Genomic DNA, 13,255 nt, shown 5'->3' with positions numbered 1-13,255 from the left:
TTTAGCATGGACATTAAATTATACAAATCGATGAAATGTGAGTGAAATTTTAAAGGATATTTATTTAAAGAAAGGTTAGCTATCATATTTGTATTAGTTTGAAATTAATTTTTTTATACCTTATTCAAGTATAATAATGAGATAATGTAATCGCTATCTTGGTAAGAAAAAGCCTCTGGAGAGGATTGAACTCACGACCTTTCGCTTACGAAGCGAACGCACTACCACTATGCTACAGAGGCTAAGTAATTAAAATTAATTTAATTTACTTTGCACATACTATCCACTCAATCAAACAATACTCTAAAAAAAAATGAATAAAGGTGAAAAATAGGCTCTTAAAATTTGTATTAGAACAATGCAATTTGTATATTTAAATACATAAAACTTCAAATTAATAAATCATAAAACATTAAAAAGAAAAAAAAGGACAATTGACATCATTGATACCTGTAATAGACATGTTACCCTTCAAAATTGATGAAGTGGAATGTTTTTATTGACTTGACATGACACATGTAATCTAATCTGTTCCCCAACTTTGAAATAAGGATGAAGGAGGATAGGTGCTCCATTTGTGTACATAAACTACACCATTTGAATACTGAAAGTACATTATTTTGTATACTATCAAATAATGTACATTTAACACACAAATAATAATTTACTTTTAGTATATTAAAAATGTACCTTGTATTCAAGAAAAGTACATTATTTGAGTATTGAAAATATATTATTTTTATAAGGTATATTTTGTATACCAATAATGTACTTTTTTTTTTATGATTTCACCAACACTGTGTGGACGATGGTCCGCTTAAAAATTTGACGTCCTTATTATATTAGAAATGGGAAGCCAAATCCCTCTTACATTCTGAATAAGAAGCCCAATCATTTATGTATTTGCTATTAGCTACAATTGAATTATGTTAGAAACATTTTTATATTTAAATTTTGATGATACCAAAAGTTAGAAATTTTAATTAGTCCTTCATTTCTTTTACATTCTAGCCTACTCAACCACACACGTGTGGTTTATGCTCCAAGCGTACTAACTACACACATGTCCCACACAATAGCTCGCCCCCCCTTTCCCTCTCATGCCCAAAGGACTTATTGTGCCCTGTCGATTGTCGATGCTTTCCCTTCAAAGTTAGCGACGCCCAGTAGTACATGTTGTCCCTTCCACAATTCCACCAAATATTTTGCACTTTGGTCCCCTGACTTTGTGCCCCTATGCCTTATGTACCCTAAATACTAAGCATCCCTGCCTTTTATCAAAAAAATTCTACCTCTATATACTTTATAGTTTATACCCATATATACCTCCAGCCTTTGCACTCCAACCCTCTTAACTTTGCTTCTCAATTTGATTCACGCCCTTAATATTCTTTTCTTATAACCTAGGTGCCCCAAATCTTGACCATATTTTCAATCATCCTCTAGACTCAATTAATTCTTGGATCACTATTCGGCGGTCCATGAACCACTCAACTGTGTCGACTACAAATAAAAAATATATATATTATTTGTGTACATAAAATACATTATTTGAGTATTGAAAGTACATAATGTTTTATACTAACAAATAATGTACATTCAGTCCACAAAGAATGTAGTTTTAGTATATTAAATATGAACTTTTTATGGTCCACACAGTGTGTGTAGACCTTAGTCCTCATAAAAGTATTCTATGGACCATGGTCCACAAAACCGATTAGACCATAAATAAAAAGTCCTTTATTTGTGTACATATAGTATAATATTTGAGTACTGAAAGTACATAATTTTATATACTATCAAATAATGTACATTCAATGAGTTAATACTTCCAATAGTCCTCCGAGTATTAGGGTATTACCCGGTGTGGTCCTCCGAGTTTAAAACGACCACGAGACGTCCTCCGAGTTCAAAAAAATAATCTCCTGTGGTCCTCCGTTAAGTTTGGTGTCAAATGGACGTTAAGTGTGAGGGCAAACCTGTCATTTCTACTACAAGAAAGAGTTAATACCTCCAATGGTCCTCCGAGTATTAGGGTATTACCTAGACATGACCACGGTTCCGGTTCCGGTTCCGTATTTGGTCGAACCGGAACCGGAACCGGAACCTTATATTAAGGTTCCGGTTCCGGTTCCGGAACCGGTATTTTTTTTTTTTTTTTTTTTTTTTTTTTTTTTTTGTAAATTGTAAGTTTTTAAGTATTGTTAGGCCTTGAGTTTGAGTAAATTTTTTTTTTTTTTAAAGATGACAGTTGTAAGTTGTAAGTTTAAGTGGAATAAAATGTTTAACTTTGCTATGTTTTAATACAAAGACCTTATGAGAATAGCGACCAGAGAGCATTGAAACTAATAAAGGCAATTCTTAGGCCATTAATGATTAGGATAACAAAGGAAACAAAAGACAATAAATTTTTCATTGTCATTTGTTTCCTTTATTTTTCTAAACATTAATAGACTAAGAATTACCTTTATCAGTTTCAATACTCTCTGGTCATTACTCCCATAAGGTCTTTATATTAATTTATTCATAGCAAAATTAAGTAATTTATTTCACTTAAACTAAAAAAATTTTAATAATTTTAAAAATGCAAAATTTAATAATTTTGCATTTTTTTTTTATTTTTTCGGTTTGGAACCGGAACCGACGGTTCCGGTTCCAATATTATAGGAACCTTAACCGGAACCGGAACCGTACGGACGGTTCCGGTTTGGTTCCAGTTAGCACAGTGACGGTTCCGGTTTGAACCGGAACCGTGGTCACCCCTAGTATTACCAGGTTTGGTCCCCCGACTTTAAAATGACCACTAGACGTCCTACTAGTTTAAAAAAATTACCACCCGTGGTCCTCTGTTCGGTTTGCTGTCAAAGGGGTGTTAAGTCTGAGGGCAAAGCTATCATTTCACCTATATTTCTTCCTCACAAGTTTTGCGGATCCCTCCACCCACAGAATTCTACCTCAAGAGGCCACTCTACTTCGGCGAGAATGGCAACGAAGGAAGCTTTGGCCTCTTTCTGCCATCAATGGCGAAAGCCGTGGGTTTTAGAAAACGGGCAGTCCTGAAGATTGGTGAACCACCTGCGGATTATACCATTAACTCTTCTCTCTCTCCTCAAAGATGGAGTATTTGGATGACCTTTCCTCCATTATTTCATGTTCCAGGGTAGTTCTCTATGCTGATTCTTGGGCACAAAGTTTTTCTATACATGTACCCCACTTTTCCTTTTACTCCATGAATGTGGTATGCTTGATTAAGAAAAAGTGTTGAAAGTAGATATAGAAAATGATCTAGTGACAGTGACCGGGAAATTGGACGTGAAGGCAATGGTGGAGGATTTGAAGAAGCATCTGTGGAGGGGGGGGGGGGGGGGGGGGGGGAATGTTGTAGACATACCATTGCTGTGAATGAAGGAGGAAGAAATATAGGTGAAAAGACAACTTTGTTCTCAGACTTAACGCCCCTTTGACAACAAATCTAACTGAGGACCACTGGTGGTAATTTTTTTAAACTAGTAGGACGTCTAGTGGTCATTTTAAAGTCGGAGGACCATTGGAGGTATTAACTCATACGAGAAATGACCGGTTTGCCCTCACACTTAACGCCCATTTGACATCAATCCTAACGGAGGACCATGGGTGGTTATTTTTTAAAACTCGGAGGATGTCTCGTTGTCGTTTTAAACTCGGAGGATCAGACCTGGTAATACCCTAATACTCTGAGGACCATTGAAGGTATTAACTCTACATTCAATACACAAATAATGTACTTTTAGTATATTAAAAATGTACCTTATATTTAGGGAAAGTACAATATTAGAGTACTGAAGGTACATTATTTCGTATAATTTATATGTTGTATGCAAATAATGTACTTTTAATATATTAAAAATATAATTTTTTATGGTCTACACAACACTATGTGGATCATGGTCCACATAAAAATTTGCCATTCTTATTCCATTAGAAATGGGAAGCCCAATCCCTATCACATTATAAATAAGAGGCCCAGTCATTTATGTATTCACTATTAGCTACAATTTTTTATGTAGTAGAAAGTGGTTGATACACTAGTACAAAAAACATCAATAAAATTGAATAATTTGCGTCCAAAGTTTGTTTAAACTTTGGACGCGTAATGTGGGAGGCGGTGGCGTTTTTATAATTAAAATGCCACTATATAATTAAATTCTTTTTTAAAAAAAAAATAAAACACTGGGCGTCCAAAGTTAAGTAACTTTGGACGCCCAATGTATACGGGCTTTGATAAACGCGTCCAAAGTTTCAAACTTTGGACGCGATTACTTTTTGTTTTCAGATCAAAACCCTTCCCGTCGTCTTCACCCACTTCAAACCAATACACTTCGTCTTCCGCCGCCGCCTCTCTCCAATCTTCCCGTCGTTCGTTGTCTCCATAGCCACCGCCGCCGCTCTCCATCTCCCGTCGTCTCGCACTCCTCCATCGCCGGTCGTCTCCAGCGACGTCGCTTCCTCCATCGCTTCTCGCAAGCTCCATCGTCGCCGGTCTCCAGTGCTGTCGCCTCCGCCACCAGTCTCCAACCCCGCCGCCGCCGCTACCAATCCACGCCGCAAGGTCGCCGCTGTAAGGCCGCCGCCCCAAGAAAGTCGTCGACTGTGGAATGGTACGTATATATATTTATTTATTACGGAGTAATTCATTTTAGACAGAGCGAGAGTAATAGTGGTGGTCTATAGGGTAAACTGCAGCATTCTTTGGGCTTCGTTCTCAAACCCTTCCCTTTTGTCTCCGGATTCTCTCTCTCGCGCCGGCGAACGATTCAGCTTAGAGCAAAGAAGAGATCTCTGATATGGAAATGGCAGGACGTGCTAGATCGATGGGCTTCCCTCTTCTCAAGAAGGTCCTCTCTTCAACCGAGAGATCTAACGCTCATTGATCCTTTCACGAAAAAGACTGAAATGTGAAGATAGAATTACTTATTTCCCAAAATGTGAATGTCCATTTTTGTGGACAAAAATATGAAAAACGAGTTTGGGACTTGCGTTTGATGTCAGAAGTGGTCAAATAAAAAACGCAAGCCCCACTTGCGTTTTTTTTTTTTAATTGGTCGCCGGCGACACCCTTCTCCAGCGAAGGAGAAGGCAATGGTTGCCTTCTCCTTCGCTGGGAAACCGGCGACCCAAATCGCTGGCTTCTCTAGCGAAGGAGAAGGCAACCAATGGCGGTGGCCTTCTCCTTCGCTGGAGAAGACTGAAGATTCGAAGAGTAGAAGACATCAAAACCAAAAGGTTGCAAAGGTCAAAATAAGGAAGGACCAACCTTTCGAATAGTAAAAAGGGACGAGTGGTAAAGTAAATCATTTGTATCCGAGAGGTCTAAGGTTCAAACCGTTAACCTAGTTGACCATTCGAAATGACTGCTTGAGACATTCTCTGAGCAAACAGTTATTTATTTGAAGAAAGGTTACTTGCTCCCCACCCCCCCCCCCCCCCCCCCCTTTTAAATTCAGATATAAAATTTAGCATGGACATTAAATTATACAAATCGATGAAATGTGAGTGAAATTTTAAAGAAAGGTAGCTATCATATTTGTATTAGTTTGAAATTAATTTTTTATACCTTATTCAAGTATAATAATGAGATAGTGTAATCGCTATCTTGGTAAAAAAAGCCTCTGGTGAGGATTGAACTCACGACCTTTCGCTTACGAAGCGAACGCACTACCACTATGCTACAAAGGCTAGGTAATTATAATTAATTTAATTTGCTTTTACACATACTATCCACTCAATCAAACAATACTCTAAAAAAACTGAATAAGGGTGAAATAGGCTCTTAAAATTTTTATTAGAACAATGCAATTTGTATATTGAAATACATAAAACTTCAATTGACATCATTGATACCTGTAATAAATCATAAAACATTAAAAAAAAAAAAAAAAAAAAAAAAAAAAAAAAAAAAAAAAGACATTTGACATCATTGATACCTGTAATAGACATGTTACCCTTCTAAATTGATGAAGTGGAATGTTTTTATTGACTTGATATGACACATGTAATCTAATCTCTTCGCCAACTTTGAAATAAGGATGAAGGAGGATAGGTGCTCCATTTGTGTACATAAAATACACCATTTGAATACTGAAAGTACATTATTTTGTATACTATCAAATAATGTAAATTTAACACACAAATAATTTACTTTTAATATATTAAAAATGTACCTTGTATTTAGGAAAAGTACATTATTTGAGTACTGAAAATACATTATTTTTATAAGGTATATTTTGTATATAAATAATGTACTTTTGTTTATGATCTCACTAACACTGTGTGGACGATGGTCCACTTAAAAATTTGTCATCCTTATTATATTAGAAATGGGAAGCCTAATCACTCTCACATTCTGAATAAGAGGCCCAATCATTTATGTATTTGCTATTAGCTACAATTGAATTATGTTAACAACATTTTTGTATTTAAATTTTGATGATACCAAAAGTTATGAATTTTAGTCCTTCATTTCTTATACATTCTAGCTACAATTTAATAAAGAAAGTGTTGAATTTATAGCTAGGGTTTTAGGTCACACAACTCAGATTTGGGGATTATGTAAAATTTGTAATTTGGACCAAAGTTTGGGTTAGGAAATTGGGTCATAAATATCATTGGGTTCAAACAAAATCATTTGGACTTAGGAGTTTTGATACACATATAAACGATTTTTGACAATTTCGTCTCAGATAGACTTTTGGGTCAAGGTGTTGGAAAATAATTATATTATTTAAATATGGCTTTTAAAATCATAAATAATTATATAAATAGTTTGTAGTAAATCATTTTGGAATAAGAGTTTAAAACATTTTATTTATATACATATTCGGCAAAATCACCGTGGGAGTAAAAACAAATTTTTATTTTGAAATTTGATAAAATAAGAATTTTGAGGAAAAATTTCGAGTTATTACACAAAAGCATTTGCATGATTGTTGATTTCCACTTGGGTCCCCATTTTGCAAAAAATAGCTAGCCTACCACTATGGCCCATGTTGGGCAATTTATATCCTACACCACGGCGCGCGTTGCACTGTGCGCCCAGATGCAAAACGACGTCGTTTTAATTTTTTTTTTTTTTTTTGAAATTTCCCGCCCCAGTGAATGGCAGTAATTTTTTAAAAAAAAAAACCGCTGTACAAAAATGTACATAATGTTATACTATAATACACATAATTGTATACATGAATGTACATAATTATATAACAAAATGTACATACTCTTTTTAAAAGATAATACACATAATCTAACATAATACATAATAAACATAAATTTTTAACATAATACACATCAACTCTTAACATAATACACACAAATTTTCTGATTCGGATGTACATAATTGTATAAAAAATGTACATAACTGTATGAACAAATACACACAATTGTGTGAACAAATACACACAATTGTGTGAACAAATACACATAATCACAGCAACTTCCTACCGCGCCTCCCAAGACAATGTCATTTTGAGAGGCGCGCGGCGCACAGTGCTACGCGCGCCGTGGTATAGGGTATAACGATTGCCCATGTTGTCTCAATCGTTATACCCTACACCACGGCGCACATAACACTGTGCGCCGCGCGCCTCCCAAAATGACGTCGTTTTGGGAGGCGCGGTAGGAAGTTGCTGGGATTATGTGTATTTGTTCACACAGTTATGTGTATTTGTTCACACAGTTATGTGTATTTGTTCGTACAGTTATGTGTATTGGTTCATACAGTTATGTACATTTTTTATACAATTATGTACGTTCTTTTTATACAATTATGTATATCCGAATCAGAAAATTTGTGTGTATTATGTTAATAGTTGATGTGTATATATTATGTTAAAAGTTTATGTTTATTATGTATTATGTTAGATTATGTGTATTATCTTTTAAAAAGAGTATGTATATTTTGTTATATAATTATGTACATTCAGGTATACAATTATGTGTATTCTAGTATAACATTATGTACATTCTTGAACAGCGGGTTTTTTTTTTTAAGGAAAAACTACTGCCATTCACTGGGGCGGGAAATTTTTTTTTTAAAAAAAAATTAAAACGTCGTTTTGCATCTGGGCGCATAGTGCAACGCGCGCCGTGGTGTAGGATATAAATTGCCATGTTGTCTACCACAAACATGCCGTGAAAGCCCAATTTAATTTTTATAGGAAGTAACCTCATGATAAAATTGGAATAAAAATAAGTTTTGAGTCAATTTCTCTCACCATCATCCCTTTGCATGGACGTCAGACTACCGCCATAGTTTCTTTGAAGAAAATAGAAATTGAACTTAGGGTGTGTTTGTAAACCCGGAAAATGATTTCTGTTTTTGAGTTTCCAGTGTTTGACAAGAGGGGGAAAAATGAGGTCAATGGAAAATAATGTCTTAGTCAAAGAAAAATAGGTATGTTTTGGGAGAAAATAACTTCCTTTTTTTGGGGGAAAGTTATTTTTCAAGATACGCACATGCAAAATTTTTCGGGCCTAATTTTTTGCGGGCTTTTGCGAGTCGGCCTACCGAACTCTCTGGTTAGGATTCATGCAACCATAGCTCGCCCCATGCGAGATGGCGGGTCATGTGGGCTGCTCCGCGAGCTTTTTTTTTAATTCAAAGTTCAAAAAAGTAAGTAAAACCTACAAATAATATTAATTTTTTTTGTTGTATTTAAAAATTTTAAAAAAAATTACATTTTTTAACTTTTTTAAATGTTAATATTATATATATATATATATATATATATATATATATATATATATATATATATATATATATATATATATAACACACACACACACACACACACACATATATATATATATATATATATATATATATATACACACACACACACACACACAGATATATATACATACACACACACACACACACATATATATATATATATGTGTGTGTGTGTGTAAATGTAAATGTAAATGTATATATTAATAGAGTGTTATTCACAAAAGAATTTTATCAAAAGTTTCAAACAATTAAAATTTTGAAGTATTCAATTCTTTTAATTTTCCTTCTCATTTTCTAAAAAAAATGAACCAAACACACAAAGACAGTTTTTCGTGTTGTAGCTAAACACAGGAAAAGATAATGTTTTCTGGAAAATTACCCATTTTTCAGAAAATATTTTCCAAAAGTCATTTTCTTGCTTTCCAAACGGAGCCTTAATGGACTTTTCGATTAAAAGCTTTCTTACTAGTATAAACTTAAAATCTTCAGATGGTTATCGGGTGTCCTTATTGTCAATAACCAAACCCTTCTCATCATCATCAGCAGTGGTAAGAGAGGAGTATGAAGTAGCTAGAGTTGAAGGATCGACTTGTTGTTTTGTGAAGGAACTTGAAACCACCATGAGACAATATAGAGAAAGGGGAACCAAATTAAAGGTCAATAGAGGAAAGATAGGCTGGAATAAAAAAAAGTCAATGAACACACAATTGAAAAAATAAAAATCCTTGTCACCAAGAACAAGAGAGCACAACCTTGTTACCAAGAACAAAAGAGTTGAAGCATTTCTTGTTTTCTTTTTCACTATACCAGACATACCTCTAGTCATCCACTCAAAGATCGACTAGAATAATGGAGGGTGAAGAAGACTGATGCAGAAGAGAGGATGCAACACCAACAGCTTCCACTAGACCTGAAGGACCGCGTGCGCATATATCATTTGCATAAATGGGTTATTACACGAGGTATTGATGAAGAAGCCATTGTCAAAGGCCTTTCTTGAGATCTCATATGAGACATCTCTTAATCTCCATCTCGGAGACGAGAGGAGGGGGTGGGTTTTTGTTTTGTTTTTTTTTTTTTTAATTTTATTTTATTTAAAATTAGTAAAATAAATTTTAAAATAATTTTTAATATGATAATTGTCATGTCAACGATAACCGGAGGAACATGTAAATTTTGATCGAATTGTATAATTTTGGATGGTTCAAGAACCCAATTGCCTTTTTTTTAGTCGAATGACCCAATTACATTTTCGAGTGTAGTTCGATTACTAATTTGAAAATTTTTCAAAAAAAAAAAAAAAACTGTGGAAACACGTTTGGTTAATGGAATGAATTTAGAAGGAATAATAATCATATTCTATTGGGGATAGAATAGACAATGAATAGAATAAGAATGGAAAATGGATTGCAACAATTGTATTCTAGCGCTTTTTCTTCTTCTTCTTTCTTTCTTTTTTTTTTTTTTTTTTTTTTTTTTTTTTTTTTTTTTGAGTATTATGCCCCACTAGGGTTCAAACTTGTGGCATCCCATTTGAAAGAGCCAGAGGTAGGGTGCCATTGAACTACATGTTACTTGACATATTCTAGTGTTTAGTTAGGTTAAGAAATAGAAATGCAATAATAATTCTAAATACAAAATTACTTTTTTACACCGACATATATATATACATACATATATACACAAATATAATTTTCACACACACCAAATGAAAAAAGTATAAATATATCTAAGATAAAAATAAATACTAAATTACTTATACAACCAACATAATTTTCATACTTAATTCTTGTCATGTTATATATAATAACTAGTAATTCACCCGCGCGATGCACGAGAAAAAATTATGTTATTAAAAATATAAATTAAAAAATAGAAAAAATAAAAATATTTTAAATTGTTTAATATAATAATATAAAACAAAAGAGAAGGATCATGGAAAGTGGTAGAAAAAATGGAGCCAGACATTAAGGAACCACATTCTACATGTAGAGATTGTGGAGTGTACTTTTCTATCTTCTCAAATGCTTCAAAGAAATGGCAGAAGGGAGAATGGATGAAGAAAACAAATGCTGCGGGGCCGTGGGTCAATTATTGAACTTCAGAATTAAAAAAAAAAAAAACATTTGAGCCATAAATAAAAATTTAAATATATAAATGTATATATCGTATGGGTCTTTAATGTTTTTCTGGATTTCTAAACTTAGGACTTTTAAAAGAAAAAAAAAATTCATTTGAATTATCTCCACAAAAAGTGGTCTTGGGCTTATAGAATGACATGTGGGTTTATGGAATGACATGTGCGTAAAGAATGTATTATATAATTATATAAAAAAATGTGTTCAATTAGAGTTTAAATTTACTCCTACAAAATTTGAAATTTGCTTTCTAAATGTAATTATCTTAGTTATTATTCATCAAGTGGCTTGTTGTCTATTGGTACTTGGTTGCTCCCCTAAGTGGGAGGTGATAGGTTTGAACCTCAATTGAGGCAAGTAGTGTGTATATGTAGGGTATCCCTCTTCCTCATAATAATAAAATCTTAGTTATTATTCGTATTGTGAAAAATATAATATAGATGAAATACAATTAAGAATAAATCAAGGTAATTATGTAAATTCTCTTATAAGTTTATTTGAATATGTACATAATTAGAGATTATATTTTTTTTGAATGCAATTAGAGATTATATTAACCATACAAAATTAAAATTTTAATTTTAATTGTAATTTTGTGTTCTATAAAAATAATAAATACTTGACCAATGGAAGCTCAAAAATATTATTATATTAAACAATTTAAAATATTTTTATGTTTTCTATTTTTATTTATATTTATAATAACATAATAATTGTAACATTAATTATTTCCCAAACCATATAGCTTTATTATAGTTAAGATTAATTTTTCCCGACAACGTTATACTTATTAAATACATTCAATGAAAATATTTTCTCAGAAATTTTATTGATTGAAAAGTACCAAAACATCTTCTTATGATAATTAAAGATGTTATTAAATTAGATTTTAAACCAAAAACCTTGTTGTCAAACGACATAACTCTTCCAAATTGGATGTCACATGTTCAAACTCTAGTGAGACCAGTATGTATGGACAGAGCTATGGAGGAACTACCTTCAAATGTCTAGTCTAAGCTAGACAAGCCCCTTCATTTTAAGAAATACTAACTCAACAACCACTTTTCTCTATCATCAAAGGAAATTTCAATTTTGGTCATATGACTATAGAAGTCTTGTTAATTTCAGCCCCTGACTTTCAAAAGTGCCAATTTAGTACCTTAACTATGTAATTTTTGTCAATTTTGGTCACTCCGGTAAAATTGCTGACCAAATTTCGCTGAAAATTTTTAATAGTTAAAATAATGAGGGTATTTTGGTCATTTCAAGCCTCTTTTCTTCTTCTCCGACGAGTCTATCCCTTTCTCTCCCGTTTCCGGCGTTCTTTCTCCCTGTAAACCCTATCTTTAACACCATCAAGCCTCCTTTCCGCACCATTTTAGTTCATTGCATTCGCTAGAAACGGGATAGGAAGGGATGGACTCACCTGGGAAGAAGAAAAGAGACGTGAAATGACCAGAATACCCTCATTATTTTAACAATTAAAATTTTTTGGCGAAATTTGGCCGGCAATTTGACCGAAGTGACCAAAATTGACAAAAATTGCATAGTTAAGGTACTAAATTGACACTTTTAAAAGTCAGGGACTGAAATTAACAAGACCCCTATAGTCATATGACCAAAATTGAAATTTCCTCTTTATCATCATAATGTAGTCCCATCACTTTCTCTATTTAGGGTGCATTTGGAAACCATATTTGGAAATCAAGAACATGACTATTGAAAAATATTTTCTGAAAAAATGAGTCATTTTCCACAAAATATTTTCATTTCTCATGTTTGGTTGCATCATAGAATATTGTCTTTGTATGTTTGGTTCATTTTTCTAGAAAATAAGTAGAATAATATATTCTTAGCAGAATTGTATAATTAAAATTTTAATTGTTGTTAACTAAAAAAGATTTGACAATAGCTTCGTTTTGCCCATCTATTTTTTTTCCAAATAACAAACAAAATATTTTTAAAAAGTATTGGTTTCTACTGGTTTCCATCGTCGGAAACCAGACTTGTTTTCGTCCAGACTAGTTTCTGGCGAAAACCAATATGATTTCTATTGGTTTTTGATGAAAACCAGTTTGGTTTGTTTTGGTTTACGGCGAAAACCAGTCAAGGTAGAAAGCGGAGGATGACAGAAGAAAGTCGAGGAAGCATTCTCGAAAGAAAACCAAGGAAGAAGGTCACGAAAAAATCAAAAAGAAGAAGCTGTTGAATTCGAAAAATAACTTCGTCAAAAAATGGGAAAGTGATTTTCCAGAAAACCAAATTATTTTTTCTTTAACCGGAAATCATTTTTTATTAACTTCAATTTTTTACCATCTCTCAAATTAAAAGTTCAAAAAATGATTTCTATTTT

General features: G+C 33.1%; 2 non-coding genes across 2 annotated transcripts; both read right to left on the bottom strand.

The window, feature by feature from the left end:
• Positions 1 to 170: 170 nt before the first annotated feature.
• On the bottom strand, positions 171 to 242 carry TRNAT-CGU. Its single transcript has one exon. It is a non-coding gene; the product is annotated as a tRNA-Thr (tRNA).
• Positions 243 to 5,643: 5,401 nt separating this feature from the next.
• TRNAT-CGU lies at positions 5,644 to 5,715 on the bottom strand. The gene has a single exon. It is a non-coding gene; the product is annotated as a tRNA-Thr (tRNA).
• Between the last annotated feature and the right edge of the window lie 7,540 nt (positions 5,716 to 13,255).

Source organism: Ipomoea nil, unplaced genomic scaffold (genome assembly GCF_001879475.1).
Source record: "Ipomoea nil cultivar Tokyo-kokei standard unplaced genomic scaffold, Asagao_1.1 scaffold0937, whole genome shotgun sequence".
NCBI lineage: Eukaryota > Viridiplantae > Streptophyta > Magnoliopsida > Solanales > Convolvulaceae > Ipomoea > Ipomoea nil.
This window is presented reverse-complemented; position numbering and strand designations above follow the sequence as displayed.